Raw genomic sequence first — 22,889 nt, 5'->3', positions numbered from 1 at the left:
TTACAGTTGAGGAGAGATTCCACAGGCTGGGAAATGGCAGTAGTAGGGATGAGCAATCTGAAAAGCTTCCCATGAAGAGTCAGAAGACAGATGAGGTGTAACAGGTTGTGTGTGTATGTATGTATATGTGTGTTCTATTTTCTCATCTTCACTTAAAGTGGATAGTTGAGGACAAGGTTCACTGATTATAATTGCATTTTAATATCCTTACTGGGTTCTTCTTGAATGAAATAATGTTCATGACCTTTGAAGACCCTAAATGAAATAGTGATGCAATGCCCATTCAATAACAGATGGTCAATACAAACACAATTTTCCCCTTCAGGGTTTTTGTATTTTAATGATTTGCATTGCTGGACAAATACTCAACTAGAAACAGTTTATGGAAGGAAAGGGTTCATTTTGGGGTTACAGAATCCAGGGAAACAACTTCAGTGGTAGAAGAAGCTGGCTTACTTCCATAGATGAGTAGAAGAGAGACACCATCAAATAGTCAACAGCACCACGGAATGAATAGCAGAACTCCTAACTGCTCTCTCCACACCTTAAGTCTGCATTTAAAACCTGCCCCAAAGCCAGGCATGGTGGCACACACCTTTAATCCCAGCACTCAGGAGGCAGAGGTAGGAGGATTGCCATGAGTTCAAGGCCACCCTGAGATGACAGAGTTAATTCCAGGTTATCCTGGACCACAGTGAGACCCTACCTCTAAATACAAAACAAAAACAAAACAAAACAAAACAAAACAAAAAAACCCTAGGGCTGGACTCCAAGATCCACCCCCCAGTGACATACCTCTTTCTGAGTAGGGATTCACCAACTGAAGACTAAAATTGCAAGCTTAAGCCTATGGGGCCACACATTGAAACCAGCACACTTGGAGATCTTGTTTTTCTGATTTTCAGGCTGTGCTTTGCATGTTAGGAAATATAGACGTTTTTTGTTATATAGAGACAGTTTTAGTTTTTACACTTTTAAGACATCTCATTATGTACAGTTCAGGCTGACCTTGGACTTCTGATCTTTCTGCCTCAGCCTCCCAAATGTTTGGATTTGTCAGTGTAGTCTTAAAGATGAATTCACAGGGTCTAAATTGCTGTTAGTAGGGCATACACTTATCACAGAGTAGAATCGTTTTTATAGCTTTAATCAACTTTTTTTTCTGTGTTTATGTGTATATGATATTTGTGTGTGGGTGGAAGTATTTGTGCCACCATGAATGTGTGGAGGTCAGGAGGCAACCTCAGTTGTCGGTCCTCACCTTTCACCTTGTTTGAGATACAGTGTCTTGTTCCCGGCTGACCTGCTGGCCTCTGAGTGATTCTCCTGTCTCTGCCTCCCTTCTCACCTGTAAGCATACTGGGATGACTCACAGTGTAGCATCCTGATTTTCTTATGTGGGCTCTGGGGGTCTGAGCTCAGATCTAGCATTTGCCTGACATGCATTGACCACTCATCCATCTCCCCAGCCTCTGTAACACACTTAAAATTCTCTTAAATTCATTTTTATTCCATGCATATACTCATGTGAATGTGTTTCTGGGCACACCAGGGTCTCCTGCTGCTACAAATGCTTTACATGGGTATGGAGAACTGAACACTGTCTAATAGGTTTTGTAAGCCAACACTTTTAACTGCTGAGCTATTGGCACAGCACCCAACCTCTCTTTTTTTCTAAATATATTTTATTCATTTATTTATTTGAGAAGGACAAAGAGGGAGAGATAAAGAGAGAGAATGGGCATGCCAGGGCCTACGGTCACTGTAAACGAACTCCATATGCATGTGCCCCCTTGTGCATCTGGCTTACATGAGTCCTGGAGAATTGAACCAGGATCCTTTGGCTTTGCAGGCAAACACCTTAACTGCTAAGCCATATCTCCAGCCCATCAACCTCTTTTTTTAAAAAAAAATATTTTAGAGAGTGAGGAAGAGAAAAGGAATTAGCACACCAGGGCCTAGCCACTGCAATTGAACTCTGGGTGCTTGTGCCATGTCGTGTGTTTGTGTGACCTTGCACTTTTGCCTCAATTTTGTGCATCTGGCTTATGTGGGATCTGGAGAGTTGAACATGGGTCCTTAGGCTTTGCAGGCAAGTGCCTTAACCACTAAGCCATCTCTCTATATCCCCCTTAACACATCAGGGTCTCCAGCCACTGGAAATAAACTCTAGATACATGCTCTACCTTGGGCATCTGGCTTACATGGGTCCTGGGGAATTGAACCTGGGTCCTGTGGTGTTTCAGGCAAGTGACTTAACCACTAAGCAATCTCTCCAGCCCATTACTATTTATTTTGACCTTAGAATCATTGACTATGGAAACTATATAGACTCTGTATTATAGTCATGTGATGAACAAACTTGACATTTAAAAGAGGTTTCTTAAAAGTTGGCATATTTTATTTAATGATAATCCTGAACAAGATCATGTATGCACCTGACATAGTGAAGCAGGCGAGGGTTGCATGGTGTGTGTAGATGGGTTAGGAGATAAAAGCTAGGGATACTGTATCAGTCTTTTCTTCATGGGCTTTTGGGGTGCCTCTATAAAAAGGAGGGTGCTGATGTACAAAATTTGAAGACGACTGAAAGCCTTCTTCATTTTACATATCAGAAGATGGAGATCTGGAGGTTACTTGGGCAGTATTCCAAGTAATGAGTTTCTTATCAGCACATCTACAATCTTCCCCAGTGAAACCTTTAAAAGGACTTTTATAATTTCCCTAAACTTTGTAGTTTAATTAATAGGATTACTTAAAATTTTTTTTAACCTATTGCCAGGTATTGTGGCTTGTATCTGTAATTCTAGCACTTGAAGGGCTGAGGCAGGAGAATTTGTGTGAGTTTAGGGCCAGCATGGGCTACAGAGTCTTAAAATATTTTTCAGCATATTAATCATTTATACATATATGATATATTTGAAAATTAAAATTATTAATTTTAAACATTCATTTTATCTGTTTTGTAATTCATCTCATTTCTAGATTTTTGTTTTATTTAGTTCATTGAATTTGATGTATACATTTTCCTTATTTTTTTTCTTGTGTATATAGTAGGATATAGACTTGTGACTTAGGTCTCTTTTGGGGGCAGGGGGAGAAATCACAAATTTGAACAATTTATTATTGTAGAAAAATCATAAGAATTGGGAGCATGAAGTCAACTTTGAAATCATTCTATGAGTAGCTAACTACATAACTTTCAGAAAATTATTTAATCTTACAATTTTATCTCATCAAAATCCTTTTCTTTGAATTGACAAATACCCATTGCCTATAGTTATAATATAAAATGTGTTGTTTTGATCTATGTATACATTATGAAAAGATTCAATCCAACCAATTAATATATCTATCACCTTTCCAATGCCATATTTTGGTGGGAAGAACATTAAAATTTGTTATTTTGAATTTATGTAAGATGTTGTGAGTATTACATAGGTAGTACAGTTTGGGAATTTAAAAGGCAGGCAATGTAATTTCTGTTATGCACCCATGTGGTGGTTTGAGTGTAAAATACCCCTCACAGTCCCATGTGTTTGAATGCTTTGTTTCCAGCTGATGGCACTGTTCAGGAAAGTTGGGAAGCCTCGCTGGAGGAAGTGTGTCATTTGTGGTATGCCTTGGGGTATTAGAGTTCAGCCTGGCTAGCCTCATTCAGTTTGCTCTCTCTCCTTTCTCCCTAGTGATAAGAAAATGAGATGCCTGGCTATCCATTCCTGCTAGGCTTTCTCTGCCATGATGGAACTCCCCTCCAGAACTGTGACCCCAAAATAACCCTTGCCTTCATTAGTGCTAATGGTTGGGTGTTTTGTACCAGCAATCAGAAGGTAACTAATACATTGGACTTTAACTGTAAAGGAAATTCATCTTTGTAGTCTGCTATACAGTCTGCACATGTTAGGTACTAAGAAAGTGCTTCTGAGTTATGAATACACATGATAGAAACATGAAGAATGCAGCTTGTCTTCAGATTCAAGCAGTTTGTACAGCTAGCAATCTCCTTTGCTTAAAAAAAGGGGTAGCGGTGGGGAGAAAATCTGTGAATTCTGCCTGCCACATAATAGGCATATTGCCGACCAAGGGAGGCTATCTCCAAGGAAGGAAACCTTCCTAAATAGAGAAGGGAAAAAAAAAAAAAAAAAAAAAAAAAAGATGAAAGACTTTTCTTCCAACAAAGAATGGCTAGTACTTAACTTGTCAGGGCAGGATTCTGAGAAACAGCATTCCCAAGTATACCTTTGTAAAAAGCCTTAAAAAGAAGCAATGTAAACCTGATATCCACAAGCCTTTTATTATTTCTCATTGATAATGGCTCAGAAGAGCCTCATTTAAAAAAAAAAAAAAAGACCGCAACACACTACTGTGAACATGAAAAGCAAGCTCGCTTTTATGAGCTGATGTTTCATTGGGTAAGTGAGGGCTCAGTGATAGCCTGGTTAATTATAGATTCTGGCTGTGTCTGCTTGGTATCCAGACAAGGGAAGGAAATCCAAAAAAAAAAAAAAAAAAAATCACCCCAAATGCTGATGTTTTCTTAAAAGAAGGAATCAACTCTTGTTTATAAGGACTTCAATCATAAGGCACATATTGCTGAAACCCTTCTTTTAACATATGCCACTTTGATGAGAAAGGAACACATCTGATCAGAATTTTGAAGTCCTTGCATAGCTCAATAGTCACTGACATTTCAAAAGATAATCTTAAGATTCTTAAGTATATTGCAAATTATCAGAAGATGTTTGTATAGTCTGAAAACTGTTGGTTCATTTAATTATTCCTCAAATGGTCACCAATTATTCAGAGGGCAGCTAACACTCAGTTGGTAAAACAGATGCAGAACTGAGCAGAGCAAAATCCCTCTCTCATGGAAATTATATTCCAGTAAGAGTAATTTTAAATTAGTTTCATTTCTAGGTAGGTTACAAAAATGTAAAGAATTCAATAATGGAAGATCTTCATTATAATCTTAGACTTTGTTACATAGTAGGCACTTGCTTAACACTTGTTGACATGATTAATTCTGCTACTCCCTGGTTCTGAAACCCTGTGCAAATCAATTAACTGTGAGTTACTTGCCATCAGTAAGTATGAAAATTGATCTAGTCTATTAGGAAATACTCAAATTAAAAATCACATATTAATATGATGAATTTTTTTTAGAATATTACACTTGGTTCTAGAAATATGCCTTAGGCCAGCTACACATGACAGAACTCCAAGTTATATCAGAAATATACAAGAAGCCATGATGTTTACCCAAAAAGTATTTATGATCTGTTGACTATATACTATAGTTAGGAAGAATAGCACAGAATGGAGGTTGGGACAAAAATGAAAAAAAACTTTAAATTTTCTGCAAAAATATTCCATTCTGCAATTACACTCCTGTGTGTGTGACTTATATTACTTTGTAGATTAGTACTAAGGTCAAGGAATGAATAACACATCATATGTTAATTATTATTTTATCATTAATTAGAATTGCATATGAGAAAATTTATTTTCAAGATAGACTGAATTTTCTTCCTAGTTTACTAAGATTATATATCTATTTGGTTGAGTTGTTTATTTCTTTGAATATTGGCTTCTTAGTTTTCAAGTGAAGCACACTGATAATTGTGCAAAAGCATTTGCTGCTGGACTCAATGGCGTTCGGGAAACCAGCTATCCAGGAGGCTCTGGCACATGACCCAGGCTTCATCACCCTCAGTCTGTAATGTATTCTTGTTATATAATGATCTATAAATGAAATGACATTTTAATACTTTTTGTGTATGAATATTCATGTATGTGCAGGTGTGTATGCATGTGTGTGGAGGTCAAAAGTCAATGTCATTTATCATTCTCAACTGCTCTCCACCTTATTTTTGAGATAGAGTCTATCAGTGAACCTGGAGCTCACCAAGGTTACTAGATAAGCTGGCCAGCAAGCCCCAGAGAACCCTCCTGACTCTGCCTCCCTAGTGCTGGGATTAAAGGTACATACCACTACATTTGGCTTTTTGCATGGGTCTAGAGAATCTCAAGTCAAGTACTCATGTTTGTGCAGCAAACACTTTACTTTCTGTGTTATCCCTGTAATCTTTTGTTGTACATACACCTTTTCAAAACCATCCATGGGATATGGTTATAAATGACTATAGTACCAGTATTCAGAAGGCTGAGGCAGGAGAATGGCATGTTTGAGGCCAGCCTGTGACATATAGTGAGATGTCATTTTAAAAGAAAACAAACCCACAAATAATAAATTAACAAAAAAAATAACTTCTGTAGATTGGTTTCCCATTTATGACAACACCATTTTATTTCATTTAACGTTATCAGCTGCTCACAGGGAAACCCTGTATGGTTTTAGGTCAGCAGCAGAGCCTTTGGACAATTCTGGGAAATTTGGGCCTCTATGTGGGCTTACTAACATGTTAGGGTGTATATTTGTCTCTGAAAGTCACATACTTCTTTTCATTTAGGTAGCATATACCTTGATCCAGAAAATTAGAGGTATTTATTATGAGTTTTTGACTTTGGAATCGTCATTAACTTCACACAGTATCTTTTTCACTACTTCAACTCTTGAAAACATATGCTCACCTGGTTCAAATACCTCCATGGCAGTGCTATTTGCACTGAGCATGGATCCTCAATAAGAACCTTGATGTTATTTTCCCTATTTAAACATGGGTGACCTTTTGTGATACCTGGTATATGGGTTAGAGTAGTATTCTCAAATAAAAAGACATGTACAATTTCTAGAACTTTCTCATACTTCCATTTTACCACTAACAAAATATGATAAGGCTTGTGATCATTTGTAGATGTATGTACATTTTATTATAAAAGGTAAATTTGTGAAATCTTTCATAGATGCATTTTACCACCCTTTATCATCATCTGTGAGAAAAAAAACACTAAAAAGCATAGTACTCTTAGCTAATCACCCTATTTTATATTTTATATGCCACACTGGAATGTAAAAGATGCAACTACTGCAGTCTAATATTTTGAGAAACAATGAGTTTTAGACCTTCTTGTAACTATATAGTGCTAGCCCCAAGTGACTTATGAGGAGTACATTAAGACAAAAGCTAATTGGGCTGCTTTTAATTTGCTCCCATTCTGCAATATAATAATAAATGCAGATGTCTTTCCAGCATTAATTTCTATCTACATGGCAGAATTTCATTAAGCTCAGCCAGCCCCACTTTAATTAACACCCTTACTTTGGTTGTGCACTGTCTGTGCATTTGGACCATCAGAACAAGCACTTAGTCAATTAACTATTTTATTAACCAATTGATTTTTGCTGTAGGTCCCTACCTTCTCTTACCAGCTAGAAATGATCATGAAAGGCAAATAAATTGCCTTCCTTTCATCTCTTAAAAGGAACAATAAATAATGAAACATTTCAAACGAGGTTTTCTTGAAGAACCTAAAGACAAATAAAAAAAGTACCTGCCATTTATTTTGGAATGTAAAAACCACTCACAGTAACATTGTATTTGAATAAATCAGGCTGTCACACTGACCTTTATTGATGCACTGCTTCCAAGCTTCAAGCATCAATCCAGTTGCTTAATAGATCATTTGTTGTACAAGACCTACAGATTAGGTAACAAAATAATGATGTGCTATTTGTGGATTACCTAATTTAACAAGGTCCTTAGTAGCTCTCTCCCAACGTCTTACCTCCCTCTGTGGCATATGTTGGTAATTTCAGTTATATAATTTACTGTTATCATGAGAGACCAAAAATGTCATTTAACTGAAATAAAATGCAATGAATGATGCATGGCTTCTTAAGGTGTATATTTGTAGGACACACTATATGTCTTAGTTTGACACAATATCTGAGGCAAAGAGTCTAAAAATTTGATATAATTTTCAGAAAAAATTTTCTCATATATGAATCAAAGGGCTTAAATGCAATGCCTATTCCAAATTATGTCTTGTCAGAATGATTTATATAGATATAGGAAATGCAATCCAACAAACAATGATTTTCAGAATTTCTTGTAACTTCTGTGCTAGCCACAAGTGATATATGGGGACTACATTAAGACAAAAGCCTAATTGGGCTGCTTTTAATTTGCTTCATTAAAGAGGCAGCCTACAGAGTGGGAGAAAATCTTTGCCAGCTATTCATCTGACAGAGGATTAATATCTGGAATATACAAAGAACTAAAAAAAAACCTTAACAACAAGAAACACACCATTCAAAAGCTAGTCTAAGAAACTGAACAAAGAGTTTTCAAAGGAAGAAATAAAAATGGCCCATAAATATTTCAAAAGTGTTCAACATTCTTTAGCCATCAGGGAAATGCATGTTAAACCTATTTGAGATTCCTCCTTTCTCCAGCCAGAATAGCTATCACCAAGACAAAAATGACAACAAATGCTAGAGAGTATGTGGGGAGAAGGGAACTCTTATTCACTGTTAGTGGGAGTGTAAACTGGTGCAGCTACTGTGAAAATCAGTGTGGAGATTTCTCAAAAAAATTAAAGATAGAACTGCTATATGATCCCACTAAATCATTCCTGGGCATATGCTCAAAGGATTCCAAATCTTACTACGGAGATATTTTGCACAACCATGTTTATTTATGCTCTATTCGCAAATGAATAGCCCTTCTCTTTGACGGAACACTAGGAATATTTGTTGTATGATAATGAGGACACTCACCATCATTCATTCATTCATTTGTAAATGCTTATTGCTGCATTAGTTACAAATGAATGAATAATGTATGAACTTCCTCACTCTCAGGTTGCAGCTATTCTTGTCAGTGGAGAAAGGCTTTTAAGGTACAGGTACAGGTTTAGGGCTGGTGAGATGTCTCAGTGGCTAAGTGTGCTTCTTGTAAGAGGATGAGGGCCCAAGGGGACTGAGAATACCAGAGCTTGAATCTCCAGGTCTAATACAAACATCTGGGCATGGCCACACACACCTGTAACCCTAGTCCCTCAGGGAACTGGAGACCTGAGAATGGTCTGAGCCCCACAAGCTCTGAAATCAGTAAAGAAACTCCAGCTCAAAATAAGACTAGATGAAAGAGCAATGGAGTGAGACATTCTGATCTGCCCACTCCATCCCACCATAGGCAAGCTTATGGGGTGCCATACCATACAAAAGCCCTCAAAACATACAGGTGTATTACTACTCAAGATTAGGACCTGGAAGCCTGATTTTTCTACTAACAAACTACAGACAGGAGCCAGTTTTCTCATGTTTATTTTGGAGAATTTTATGTGTGAGGTTTGGTGATAATGCTAACAGTCATTCTTTGAGTGCCTGTGTTACAGGCACCTTAAGGGGCATTCTCTGTAACCTTTACTACAGCTCATTAAGATTAGTATTATTATCTTCACTTTCCACTAAGAGCGCATAAGGAACATTAGACTGTTTGCTTTGAGCTACTTGAGCCTATGGTGACGGAGCTGCATATGGCAATGCCTGCCTCATACTACCTCATGCATCTTCTGTTCTTCCATCCTGCTGCACATGGCATGGTGTATGTGAGCATTCACGAGTGAATCTAAGGCACTAGCTAGGCACACAGAGACATTATAATCATCTGTGAGATTAATACTTATCACGAGGTGTAGGACCTGACACCCAGAGTGATGTTGGCCTTTTCTTGAATGAAAGTTACACTATGCCATTAGACATAATTATAGTGAAAATTTTCAAGGCAATTTTTCTGCCTTATGCATGGCCTTGGAAGCTCTTTAAGAGAACAAAAAATAATCACAACACTATTGATTTTCCTTTGCTTCTTGCTTGAAGTGGTTGCCCTTTCCAATTGTGCCTGCATGGCCATTTGGAGCTGAGTACTTGAGTCTCCATGTAGGCTGAGCAGTTGGGATCCTCAGCCAGTTCAAAAAGCCTGTCTTCTAAAGGCTATTTTAGTAGATTCAGTTAGAAGGCCTAGCTTTTCTTCCTTTATCCATCAGGCACTAATATGCCTAATATCTCCACCTTTTCTCCCTTCTCATCTCTCCAAAATTAAAAAAAAATTAGTTGGTAGGGATTGTCAGAGGTTTCCCTGATCAAACTCAAATATCACAATGATGTAAGAGTAACTGACCTGATTCAATATTCCTTATTATAGGCTATCCATGGATTCCAGAACTCTATCTTGTAAAGTGCAGTGTAGTATTTCATAACAAGTACAGAGGTTACATAGACATTCCACAAAACAGACTGTATCATACAATGATGCACCTAAGGTTGAGATATTTTCCACCTGAGTTTGTTTTGTTCCCCAAGTCAAAACATTGCACTTCTTATGATGCACAATTTTCAGTTCAGGGAGGGATAAAATTTCATAAAAATGCAGGAGATCCCAGGCCTGAGGACCCCAAATTTTGGGTTCTTATCTGTATTAGCAAAGAATTAAAAAAAAAAAAAAACTCCAAGAAGGGTAAAGGATGAATTATGAGGTTTATTTTAGGAAGAATTAGGATTTAGGGGGGGTAGGGCTAGCTGAAAGATTCAAGCAAGAAAGGACTTCTGTCTAGGAGGTGGGAGAGGGACCAGGGGAATCTCCTTCACAGAGAAATCTCCAGGGAGGAAGCCTCTGGAGAAGGCACAGGCGCACATGGAAATCAAGGCAAGAGAGCTCAAGCCATAAGATCCCCTCCACCTTCCCACTCACATAGGGGTTAGAGGAGACTAAGGCACAGGAGAGTGAGGGAATCGGGAAAGAAATACCATACATGTAGTAAAAGAGGAAGGCACCCTAAAACAAAGTAGGAAAGCACAGGAGCAAACAGAAATTCCTTTCCATTCCCAGCTTGGCTGGAGAGGGGTGAATTTACCAAAGCAAAGACCTCAGGGTCAGGTGCCCGAAGAAAACGGATCAAGAGAGTTCCACACACATGCCAGGCCCACATAAGCATCTATTTAGAACAAGCCTCATCATCAGGCTAATAAGTGAAAAACCTGATTGGCTGGTGGACTCAAGAGGCTGACCCAGGAAGGGCCAGCCTATCCACATGGGCTAAGCTGAGGAAGAAGCAGGGAGCCCTGTTGTGAGAAATTGCTAGCAGCCATCTTGGATGAGGCTGAATCAGATGTGGGTTCCAGGATAGATAAGGCGGCACCCATGTTCTCCTTGGGCCTTTGTTCTTGGCTGACTACTTAGATAAAGCTATCTTTCTTCTGTCCCTCCTTCACGTACATTCTTTTAATGAGTGCACCTTTGGATAAGCACAGAGGGAACATTTGTTTCTATCTGGTGGGTTGCTCATCCTGAGTACGCTTTACCTAAGTGTATACCTGAGCTTCCATGACAGGTGTCTTGTGTCAAGTCAGTACGTGATGTCAGGAAGGCACATTGAATCTGTATAAAGTATATAGTATCCAGGAGGAAGGTATAAAAAATAAATGATTCAGGGATGTTCCCTGTTTATATTCACAACAGCATGCTATGTATTTGACTGGTATTTATTTACTTTATTGCTATTACTCTTTTAGATAGTATACAAAGTAATAGGCTTCACTGTAGCATTTTCATACATATATCTCATTGTACTTTATTTTTATCTGCTCCATCATTGCCATCTTCATCGTCCCTCTTGCCAATATCCCTTTTCTTTTAAGCAGTTCCTCCTTTTGCTTTCATGTCATATTTATTCTTTTACCCTTCTTGCCCCTTTCTCAGTCAGCTTCACATTTCTGAGATGAAGTTTCAAACTAGGCACACGTTATGGGAAGAACAAATATATTGAAGCTTACGGATTCAGGGGAAATTCCATGGGGTGGAAGTAGCTGGCCCCCTTTCACAGGTCCATGCAGAGAGAAATACCACCACCAGCATCATAAACAAGCACATTCTAGGAAACCCAGGCAGAGATCAAGCACTCTGTCTATTTTTAGACTGGAATTCCAGATCTATCCCCACATCTTAAGGCTGGACCTCAGGATCTACCCATAGTGAGCCCTCCTTCACCAGCAATGGAGATCTAAGTTATAAGCTTTAATAAACTCCTGAATCTGTTTGGGGATATCTATTCAAACTACCACAGTCCCTCTTACTCTTTAGAACTCCTCCACTTTTTCTAGTCCCCTTTCTATATTCATGTACTATGTACACCTATACATAGGTATGTAGAAACAAATTCAAATAAAAATTAGGTATATGAGTGAAAATGTGTTATTTATCTTTCTGAGCCTGGATTATTTTGCTTAACAATGACCTCCAGTTCCATCCATTTTCCTGGAAATATCATAATTTAATCCTTCTTTTTTGTTGCATAAGTTCCATTGTATATGTGTGTCACATTTTCTTTATCCATTCATCTGTTCATGGACATCTAGGCTAGTCCCACATCTTCACTATTACAAATAGTGCAGCAAAGAAAATAGCGCAGCAGTGAACATGGATGTGTAAAAATATCTCTAAAGTACGATGAATTCATTAGGGAAATTGGTCTATTGTTCCTACTCTAGCCTCTCTCTTTTCCTTTCTTTTCTTTTTTCTTTCCTTTTTTCCTTCTTTCTCCCTTCCTCCCTTCTCTCCCACCCTCACTCTTCCCTTCCCCCTTTATTCTTCTTTTCTTTTTGGTCACATCCTTATCCAGTTTGTATAAAAGTACAATGCTGGTTTTGTAGAATGCCTTTGGGATGGACGGGATCTCCTGTCAGACTCCCAACGTTGTACCCCACTCTGGGTGCTTGGTGCCTTGACTAGGAGGTGTTTCCTAAGCGCATTGGGAGTACGAGATATAACCATGACCCTGCGGGGACTCCCTTGTGCATCTGGCTTAATGGGTACTGGAGAATTGAACCAGGACCCTTTGGCTTTGCAGGTAAATACCTTAACCGCTAAGCCATCTCTCCAGCCTGTAAATCTTTTTTTAACTTGCCCTTTTGTTGAGCCTACACTTGCTAATTTTGGGAGGGTCTCATGACACAAACCCAGAAAGACTGGCTTGAGATGCTCCATTTCTCTAAAGACTGGTAACAGTAGAACTGCCCGTCCCCTTTACCAGGGCTGCCTGCCTTATGGTGTGGATAAGGCTGGCACTGGATTTATTTGGCTTGCTTCTTTTCTGTACATTGCCTTTATTTTTCTCTTTACTGTTCATCTATTCTTTCAGCATCTTTGTGAATTTCCAAAGTTCTTCCTGTTTTTCTGTGCTTGCAATATAAACTTAAAAAAAAATCTGATTCTTTTCCTTCACTGACTCATAAGGAGGTACTCCTCATTGGCTGCCTCATTCCACAGCCTTTAAGTGTTATTTGTTAGACGGACTGCTAGGCTGTGTCTTGCTACCTACACCAAGAAATGAAGTCTGCACATCAAGGTAAAGGTACATTTAGGTTACAAAACACAGCATGGTTATTGTAGAAAATGAGTGTTCAATTCCCACCTGTTATATTCCTACAAGCAACAAGTAGTATTTCAGTTTATAGGTAGGGGTTTAAAAAAACTGCATTTAGGGATGGAGAACAGGCTTAGTGGTTAAGGCACTTGCCTGGAAAGCCCAAGTACCTAGGTTTGATTCCTAGGATAAGCCAGAAGCACAAGGTGGCAATGCATCTGGAATTCATTTGTAGTGGCAGGAAGCCCTGGCACACCCATTCTCAATCTCTCTCTTAAATAAATAAATAAATAAAAACTAAAAAAATGGCATTATAATAGAAAAATAAGTACTCTGTACTTTATTATCTATTAGCAAATACAGCAAAATAACAAAAAAGAGTCCATGTTAAGGAGAAGGAAAAATAAGTAGTCTATTTTTTCCTATTTTCTCCAGCCCAGGTAATATTTGAAAATAAAAGTTAAATTAACTAAAAAATTTTCTAAGTTCAATTTCCTTCCTTAAGGGGATTTGTTATTTCTTGTGATCCTTTATGCCAGTACTTAGAAATTCAGGCTCTTTTTTGACCATTGGACTATCACTAAGACACCCTACTGTGCCCTACCTAAACTTCAAAGTACTTAACAGCCTCAAATAATTCTTTTCTAATCCCAATCAAATTTATTACTTTATCAGTATAAATTAATATTTAACAGTTTTTTTTCTAAATTAATTTGTACCTGTATATAAATAATTAATATTCCCTTCATGTTGTAGCAAGAGTCTTAGTTGAAAAAAAAATCTTGCTACCCTAGAAAACAACATGGAGATATGCAGTTAATGCAGTCTGAGGTCAAACTGCAAAATACATTATATGACAAGAGGACACTATCAACTGAAGTCACTGTGACCTTGAGAGGGAGTCAGGTAGTTTGTTAGGCAGTTAGGGTGACTGTACCCCTGAAAGTCTCCTTGCAGTCTCTGCTTTGCTGGAGATCAAAGTGTGATCTGACTTCTTATCTCTAACCTAGATCTGTTTTTTCACAAGCAATCCACCTCATCTGGGAGGGAGGTCTTCTTTCCTAGGATATAATCCTAACATAGTGATTGGTCAAATTCAGCCCCCAGAATTTAGCATCATGGCTAGCCTCTTCCTGAGATAGCCATTAGCCCAGACCTAGGTGTCTCTCTGGCTCACATGAGCCAGAAGGTATGGCTCACCACCATAAGTTTATAAATACGTTTACAAGGGGAGGACAAGCTCTCTGGGCTGCCTGAGTACTTGTGGACCCTCAGGTTCTGGTGAGTTTCCCCCTGCCTGTCTGGGCCCAGCTGGGCTGAGATGCTGCGAAGCCCCCTGCCCCCTACTTCCACATGGGATCTTTACCCCCTCCTGCCCTCCACATGGAAGGAGCTCTTTGTAATTTTTTTTTTCTATCCTCTCCAGCTCTCTTTGTATAGTTTTTCCAGGCTCACCACGTGGACTCTCAGACCACGTGGGTGTATTCATTTTCCTTCCCTTGGTTCTATACTTTCCTCAATAAATGTAATAATTTAATAATTATCCTTTTCAGTTTGCTTTGCCTAATTCTTTGGTTAAATGCAAATACAAACCCAGGGTTTAGCATTCAAGGACTTTATGGAACCCTCTAACACCCTCTTTCAACCTGAGAATTTGATAAAAGCATGTTCCATCCAGAACTCTTCTTGTATGGGATATAGATTATACAAAACAAATATCATCTATTTGTAGCTTAAATGTAAAGAATTTTAAATATATCATTAAAGCAATGAATGATAAGTGCAGTGTTAGAGATAGGAGAAGGCATTTGATATAAATTGACAATGTTGTTCCTTCCAGATAACATTTTCTTGACTCTCAGGTTAAGGTGGATCTTGAAGGATGAATATGAGCCAGACATATAAAGAGAAGTGGGGAACAGGAGTAAACATGTTTCAGTCAAACAGATTGTCTAGGTCTCAGGAGGTAGAACACTCAGTAACAATGACTGAAGAGATTATAATGAAGGGACCATTTATGAACTTTAATGAAAGGTCAAGGAAGTATGTCCAGGTCATGGAATACATGCAAAGTCATGGCCACCTATAGGCTTAAAGGAACAAGAGGAAGGCACAAGCATGTAAGCAAGGCAAGACTTGGAGACATCTGGTGATTGAAAAGTAGCACCTCTGTGCCTCATGGTGCTTCACCAATAATGCTTCTTCTCCTGTCACAGGGTTCACTGGTGGTCCAGTTGGTATATATGTGGACAAGTGCACTTTACTTTCTTGCACCCCACCGCCATTGTGAGAGAGATTCCATAGCTTTGAAACATTAGCAGTGACATCATTAGCTTATCTTTCTTTGTCTTTATATGGCCAGCATTCTAAGAAATAGCTGACATGGCATATGAGCGTAAGTAGTATTAGTTTTCCTTAATACTCCAAATGAATGAGAGGGACTCAGTGGCCCTCCAGAGAGCCTTTATTACAATGATTTTGTCCTAGCCCATTTTTGTCATCCTGAGAACAGAAACATGGCATTTATTTATATTAAATATTCTCTTTTTTACAATGGGCATACACCATGGTTCTGAACAGTAATATGAGATCAGAGAGACAGCCATTGCCCAACTATGGCTTATTAGGGATTTTACTGGCCAAATCACCTCTCTCTTTCTCTTTCTTTCTCTCTCTCATATTAGTGTGTATCTTTAACTTTTCTTCTAATTAGACCTTTTAATTTCTTTTACTTTTCACAAATTTTCTTATTAGAGTGATTAAACCATTCTATCTCATTCTACTGTGGCTACTAAATTCATGAGCTTGTGACAGATGGGCATGGAGTTCCTTCTGAAGAAAAGGTCAGTGCAAAGTGGGGAAGCTGGACTGGAGAGATGGCTTAGCAGTCAAGGCGCTTATCTACAAAGCCAAAGGACCTAGGTTCGAGAACCCAGTACCCATGTAAGCCTTATGCACAGGGTGGTCCATGCATTTGGAGTTCGTTTACAGCAGCTAGAGGCCCTGGCATGCCCATTATTTCTCTCTCTCTCTCCCTCCCTCCCTCCCTCTCTTTATTTCAAATAAATAAAAAGTATTTTAAAAGTGGGGAAGTTGATGGCAAGGGAAGGTCTTGAAGCTCTGACTGGAGTTTGAACATCATGTACCCTATTTGTCTGAGGAAGATAACCTGTACTTTACTGATTCTAAGTCTCATAGGTTCCATAGACCATAGGTAGGCAAAAAGCGATTCATGTTTCCTTATATAAGATGTTTGATACAATGGAACAAGTGAAGTAAATTAAAATAGCTGGAAAAATTATGGACAGAGAGATCTAAAAGATTTTATGTAGAATACAACATAATATCTATAGAAGAAAAAGGGCAATGCAATCTTTCTAAAAGTATTCCTTAAATCACTAATTCTTTCAAAGTATGGGAAAGGATAATCAATGGTCAGAAAAATATGGAGGGGGGCACACTCTCCTGTTGCTATGGTCCACCTGATGTTGGCTGGGGTTCGTGATGTCCACCTTCTGCTCATGTCATCATTTTTCCCCTGCCATCATGGAGCTTCCCCTAGAGCCTGTAAGCCAAAAGAAACCTATTTTTTCCCCCATAAGCTGCTGTTGGTTGAGTGATTTCTACCAACAATGTGAACCTGGCTGCAACCATAAAGTGGTATCGAGGCATGGTGTCATTGGCTGCTAGACACCTGACTGTGTAGCTTTGGCCTTTTGGAGCTGGTTTTCAAGAGGAATGTAGAAGGATTTGAAACCTTGACCTAAGAGATGCCTTGCAGTGCTGTAAGTACAGCTTGATGGAGTATTCTGGTCAGAGTTGAAAGACCTGAATGCAGTAAGAACTATGATCTGTAAGGTTTGGCTTATGAGGGTGAGAAAGAGCTTTGCTTGGATTGGGCTAACAGTTTGTGTGAGAAGCTTGCTGTTATGCCTGTGACCTGAGAAGTTGTGCAGGGCTGCTTTGCATAGAAATGAACTGGTGTGAGCAGAGGGATATGGCACAGAAAAAAAAAAAATTCTTTGGGCTGAAATTTATGCCCATTCAACTGGAATTGAGAGATTACAACCTTTGATACTGGGCCAGCTGATCTGCACTGGGGAAACAGGAAGAATGTAGACTCTTTTGAAGGGGCCTGAGTGTTCAAGGAGTGTCCTGTTCTTCAAAGTCTGCTTTATTCCCCCCTGGATTAACAATTTGGCACTCTACCTGGTATTGTGGAGCATAAGAAATTCTGGAAAGAGGGTCATTGAGTTTGCAACACGGTCTTGTGTTTTGGAAATGGCCATGGACTGTGTGAAGCAGGTTTGCTGGATGCCTGCATGGAGACCTCATGGAGCCATGAGGATGAACCATGGATTGCAGTAGAGATCAGTAAAGATGCTGGGACCACAAGATGGCTGCTAAGGAAAGCTGCTGGCCCTGATGAAGTTTTCCAGGACTGCGAGTAGTCTAGCTGGAGGGGAGAATTGGAACTCCAGAGACTTGTTGCCGGTTAGAATTATTAGACTTTTAGACTTTGAGATTTGCCACTGGCTAGAATTGTTGGACTTGAAGCTACAGAGTTTGATGTCTGCCCTGGTTGTTTTAAATCTTGTATTGGCTGAATATTTCTTTGCTATACCAATGCCTGTTGTTTTTTTGCAGTGTGAGTGTTTACTCTGTGCCATTACAGGTTTGGGGGGGATTTTTTTTGTATTATGGCTCAGTTAAAAAACCTTGGACAATGGGGTTGTATGAATGTCTTTGGAATTGACAGAAAGTATGGGAACTGTTAAAGTTGGACTGAAATCATTGAATTTTACATCATGTATGGTTATTAGTTTATGGGAGCCAGTGCAGAATGTGATGGTTTGATTCAGGTGTCCCCTATAAACTTAGGTGTTCTGAATGCTAGGTTCCCAGTTGATGGAGATTTGGGAATTAATGCCTGCTGGAGGTCGTGTATTGTTAGGGGCAGGCTTATGGGTGTTATAGCCAGTTTCTCCCCCCACCAAAAAAAAGAAAAATATGGAGGGTACTGTACAGTAAATGTTCCTCCAAAATGTACAGTAGCCCCAGAAGGTCTCTGTCTACTGTTGCTGCTTTACAATCATTATATAAATACTCATGTAACTTGTTTTTCTTTCTTATTATTTGAGAGAAGCATTAATTGACACCCCTAGGATCTATCTAGAATACTGTTGAACATACTTTGTCCATTGCTTAGGCTGGGAGAATCTTCAGTTTATGGTGTAAAGGAAATGGGACACCTCTACCTTAGATTACCATCAATAGTGGAGTGTTCTAGGATACTTTTCAATGCAAAGTTTTCCTACATTGATCTCTATTTGGTTCATTACTAAATATGGATCCTTCTCTGGCAATAACTCTGAAAAAGCTAAGCAAGAACACATATTCTCTATGCCCAAATTATCAAAATTTAGCTTAGAAATAACCCACAGATTCAAAGTTGAAGGTAAAATGGTCATAAATTTAAGTTTAAAAATATGTATGTAATTTTATATCATATATAACCAAAATACATTTTATTTGTATATTTAAAAATGTTATAGTCACAGCTTTAACATTTTAAGATGCTTGAAATAATCTCTTGACTAAGAGTTAGAATCATAGCAACATTTAATGATGATTTTGTACCTATGTCTTATTAAGTGTGTTGTGGAAGGAGAGAAAGGCTTAGAGTTACTGGGATGGTGGGCGGCAATGGTGAGATAAATTGCAGACAAGTGCTTCAGGTGGCATAGATTAGAGGTCAGAATCCAAGGATTGGAGCCAGACTCATTTTCTTTTTTAATCTTCTTATCATTATAAACATGTATTAATTTATTTAAAGTTTATATATAAATATAAACTTTCATATATATGTATCATATAACAGAAAATATGCAATATTTATCTTTCTAAATCTGGCTGAATTTTCTTAGTATGATGATCTCCAGTTCTACCTACTTTTCTGTAAATTATGCAATGTCATTTATTTTTATGGCTGAATAAAACTTCATTGTGCATATATTTCACAGTTATTTTATTCATTAATTTGTTGGTGGATATATTGATTAATTCTGTATATTGTCTTTTGTGAATAGTTTTTGGCTGTTTTTAAATGGCATTCCCATAGGTACATTATTTTATTGGTTTATATATCATTTTCTCCACTTATGGAGCAGGTTTATGACTTATTAGAATGCCATGAGGTGGAGTAGAATTAGGAAATGCAGGTTAAGAGCTTGGCACATTCAGGAACTCATCAGACATTGATTATTAGTTTCCCTTTGATAGCAGTAACACTCAGCTGGGAGTGATTTTGCACCCACACTCTCACCCACAGAGGACACTTGATAACATCCGTAGGCATTTTTTGTTGTCCCCCTGAGGATAAATCCTATCAGTACTCAGTGGGTAGAGGACACAGACACTGCTAACTATTCTAACTGTACAAGATCACCCTCATCACAAAGAACTACCCATTCCTGATGTCAGCAGTGCCAAGTCTGAGTCAGTGGGGTCTAGCTTAGTGATGAGGCAGGTCTTGCCTCCCTCTTCCTGTGTGGAATATGTCATCCAGATCAGAGCAAGCAAAGGCATCTCTCAAAAAAAAAAAAAATAACATAAATGGCAGTACAGACAGAGCATTGAAAATGATGTGTTTCCATTCTGACTACTGCATTCACTCTAATCATAGAAGTTTGTGTGATGACTTCCCTGTGCCTAAGAGTAAAGCAAAGCTGGTGGCAGAAAACTCAAGCAAAGAACAAAAAGACTAGGAACCACTCTGCCAATATAGAAAGGTAAAAATGTTGAACTAGCTTTTACCCTTTTTTGATTTTTAAGCATAATATCTATTTTCCTGCGGAATTGGGGAATCTAGTCATTAGTTTTTAAAAAGAAGAGATTATACCATCCCGCATTCCCACCAACAGTGAATGAGTGTCCCTGCTTCTCCACATCCTCGCCAGTACAACCACTTTGGAAAGCAATATGGAGACTCCTGAAAAAGCTGACTATAGAAATACCAACAGACCCAGTTATACCATTACTGGGCATGTACCCTAAAACCTTCAAACCAAAAGCCAGAGAGATTTGCTCAACCATGTTTGTAGCAGCTCAATTCGTAATAGCTAAAAGCTGGAATCAACCCAGATGCCCATCATTAGAAGAATGGATAACAAAGATGTGGTATATCTACACAATGGAATTCTATACAGCAGTAAGAAAAAAACGACATAAAGAAATTTGAGGAAAAATGGTTGAACCTGGAACAGACCATTCTCAGCGAACTTACCCAATCACAGAAAAAAAATCGACACATAGTCTCACTTATCTGCAACACCTAAACTGAATCTGCCCAAGATGCCTTACATACCCAGCAAGCACCTCATGGACTAGACAATAAGATGGATGGGAGGGCGGGGAGAGAATCAAAGGGTGGAAAAGAGTAATCCGGACCCAAACGGCAATGGTACCATAAAATTCTACTTCCTAAAAGACAGACCAAATGGCTGAACCTTCACTAGACCCTTACAGGAAACACCTGAACCACAAGACACTGGAGAGGGTAGGATCAAGACTGACCTAAATCTCCTACATCTTCCCTCCCTCCCTCTCCCCCTCTCCCCTCTATCTCTCTCCTCTCTAACTCTTGTATATTCGTTATCTTTTTCCTCAATTTCTTAGTGGACACTGACCTGTAACCCCCACTTCCAGCTTGGGCCTACCATCCACAATGAGCTTCTGATCAGAGAAACCTACAAGGTTTCCCAAAACTATGACAGACTCCTGTCAGAGTAATTGATGACCCACCAAAGGCCAGTGATAAGACCCTATTGCTGAAGACTCCATACACAGTTGACGCGTAAAATGGAATGACATGGCTGGAAGCCAGGAGAGAGTCAGTCCCCAGACAGTCAGCGTGTCTAGTGCCAGAAGGTGCTACATAGGTGACTGGGGAAAATGACCAAGATCTGTCCAAGCAACACATTGTTTAACCTAATTAGCAACAAATAACCGGATGTGATGCCCACACAAGTGCAATAGTGGTACACAGCCATGGTGAAGAATCAATTGCTCTTGATTTGGCTAACTGATCCACTCAGTGGTACTAGACCCTTAGCTGGAGCTGGGAAACAAGTCAGAACCATACCCAAACACAAGCCCACTCTACAATATTAAGCTACCATCAATCACGGGGTATAAGAGGGCCTATACCTATCAAACTGTCTATCAAAAAAGTAAGTGTTATCTCAATTTTCCGGGTGCTAACTTACTCTCCGTTGGAGAATCTGCTTTTCTTTTCCAGATAGATGCAGATCCTAAGAAGAGAGCTGCCCCAACATACCTCAAAAGGGGCCCAACCTAAACTAAGGACAACTGGCGAAATAAGCAAGGGTGATGTTTTCCTGTGAACCGGATACCAGCACAAAGGGGAAGGAGATCAACGCAGAGAAAAACCAACTCCTACCAAATCAGAGAGCCAAAGCCTCAGAGGCCCCCAACACCTCAGCACTGAAGCAGACCAAAAATGAACCTAACATGGCTCAGGGAAATCTTGCGGAAGAGGGGGCGGAAAGAATGTCAGAGTTACATGTTGGGTCATGATTTGCAGAGACATTTATCATACTAATAACTGGGGGCTAACTCCACAATGCACGACCCATTTTCATTAACAAGGAGGGTCTAATGGGAGGGGGTAGATCACAGATGAGCCTAAATAATGGTACCAAACTGCCTGTATTCACTGAAATGAAAACTAATAAATTAAATTTAAAAAAAAAAAGAAGAGATTAAAATGTTAACTGTCTAAGCTCTGTTTTTTACACCCTCAAGGAAATCCATGCCATGGAGTTTTGGGCGCATTGCAAATTCCAGCACAGATGAGTTCATAATAGTAGACATCTTGAGATATTGTGCCCCTTGCCAGAAAATACTGACCAAGGGAAATGACCCAGGAACAAGTGTGCTCTTGTGTGAGTGTATGTTTGTGTACATGCTCCTGTGTGGGATTTCTCTTGCATGTACACATATGGATCTTTGCTTGGAGATGGTGTCTCCAAGTATTACTAAAGTCAGCAACAGCCCACTCCACCAATAATTTGGAATAATTGTGTGAAGGACAGGGATTTATATTTAAAAATATGACCGGTTATGAGCAAGAGTGGAGTCTATCTATAGGTACAATTTGATTTCCCTGAAATCCCATGCCAGTTAGGCACTAAGAACAAAACCTATTGTCAATTTTTTATTAGAGTTTAGAACTTTATAAGGAGTTTAAAAGAAATTAAAGTAAGAAAATGAAAGAAGGGGGAATTTTTAATAGATTAAGCACTTCTCTTAAGGAAATATTTCTGCTGAAAATTGATAGAGATACCCTAAAGGAACTGATACTTGAGATGAAAAGTAAAGCAGGTATTTTCAAGAGGAGTAAGGAAGTGACAGGATCCAATTCCATTTCCCCTCAGTTCCTGATATATGAATGCACAAAAAGGTGACCCATTAGGGTCCCTCAAACTTGAGTGCACATACCTTCAATATGAACACTGCTGGTGTTTTTCTCTTCCAGCAAT

The sequence above is a fragment of the Jaculus jaculus genome, chromosome 1 (assembly GCF_020740685.1).
Source record: "Jaculus jaculus isolate mJacJac1 chromosome 1, mJacJac1.mat.Y.cur, whole genome shotgun sequence".
Lineage (NCBI taxonomy): Eukaryota > Metazoa > Chordata > Mammalia > Rodentia > Dipodidae > Jaculus > Jaculus jaculus.
The sequence above is the reverse complement of the archived record's forward strand: the minus strand, read 5'-3'. Positions refer to the sequence as shown.